This window comes from Panthera uncia (assembly GCF_023721935.1).
Source record: "Panthera uncia isolate 11264 chromosome E2 unlocalized genomic scaffold, Puncia_PCG_1.0 HiC_scaffold_19, whole genome shotgun sequence".
NCBI lineage: Eukaryota > Metazoa > Chordata > Mammalia > Carnivora > Felidae > Panthera > Panthera uncia.
The window spans coordinates 5,452,141-5,453,827 of NW_026057588.1; positions in this window are offsets into that span (position 1 = coordinate 5,452,141).

The window sequence follows — 1,687 nt, forward strand, 5'->3', positions numbered from 1 at the left end:
GTGTCTCCCTCTCTCTCTGACCCTCCCCCGTTCATGCTCTGTCTCTCGAACTCACGGACCGCGAGGTCGTGACCTGAGCCGAAGTCGGACGTTTAACCGACTGAGCCACCCAGGCGCCCCAAAGTTTGTTTATTTTTGAGAGGGAGAGAGAGAGTGCACACAAGGAAGGGAGAGAGAGAGAGAGAGAGAGAGAGAGAGAGAATCCCAAGCAGGCTCCACACCAGCAGTGCAGAGCCTGATTCAGGGCTCAAACCCGTGAGATCATGACCTGAGCCAAAGTTGGCCGCTTAACTGCCTGAGCCATCCAGGCGCCCCTATTGTTGTCCGCCTCTTAAAGTCCAGTGTTTTTTTTGTTTGTTTGTTTGTTTTGTTTTTTACTCACTAGTTTTTTACCTTTTTTTTTTTTAACTCATTAGTACTCAAAAGTGGAACTCAGGGTATGAAAATTTTAAATGTTCCTCTAACGTACTAAAGATGCTGTCAGAAAACAGTATTTTGGGGAATCACTTTTGAGAACCTTCTACAACATCCTCTCTTCTCTCCTGAGCAAAATACTGGATTAGAAACTGGAGAATCCCCAGCAAGAGTCATGAGAGTCATGTTTTGTTTTTGTTTGTTTGTTTGTTTCTTTGTTTTCTTAGAAACAGGACTTGCTGTCTCTAAGCCAGACCTGGTCATCTTTTTGGAGCAAAAGCGGGAGCCCTGGAATGGGAAGAGAAAGGAGACAGTAGCCACACACCCAGGTAGCTGGGCATGAATGAAGTGGATGATGGAGGTGAGGTCCAAGGTCAGGGAGAAAGCCCCACCTTAAAATGTGGTTTGAGCAGCTTTGCTTCAGTAACATGATTTTCGAGAACACTAAGTTCATGTCTCTTGCTGTCACAGAGGGACATCTGCCCAACACTTATCGTGCTTGTATATATAGTTTTTTTTTTTTAACATTTATTTATTTTTGAGACAGAGAGAGACAGAGCATGAATGGGGGAGGGGCAGAGAGAGAGGGAGACACAGAATCGGAAGCAGGCTCCAGGCTCCGAGCCATCAGCCCAGAGCCTGACGCGGGGCTCGAACTCACAGACAGAGAGATCGTGACCTGAGCCGAAGTCGGACGCCCAACCGACTGAGCCACCCAGGCGCCCCTTGTATGTATAGTTTTTTAAGGATTCTCCTTCAGCTCTAGAGTTTTTCATCGCATCCACAGTGAGGACCAGGGTCTCCCTGTGAGCCATGAGAGATTACATGATCTGGCTGCTCTTTGTTGCTCCTGGGTGTCTGGGGGAAGTCTGCATATTTCTGAGGAACACTGTGCTAAGCCTTGTCTTATGTCCTTTTTCTCTTTCATGTTGGAAGTGTGTGAAGCGATATCGAGATAATATATTTATGTTGTATTCAGAATTTTGATGGTTAGATTTTCTTATTCTTGTTTTGCAATTCCCTAACAATGTGTTTCCTTGTTTTGTGGAAGGATCCCCAGCCTTAGAGAATTGCGCTTTAGGTTTTTACATATATATTAAGATTTTGGATCACCAATTTGGTATCCTTAAAGACAATGTGGGGATTAATTCAAATGTGTATCAGTCCTGTGTCTATTGCAAACAAAGCTATGTCTGTGTCTGCCTGTATAAGTATTATCCCTACTGTGTTCATGACTTATCTTGCTTATTTCTCTTCTCAGTTAATGGTCAAA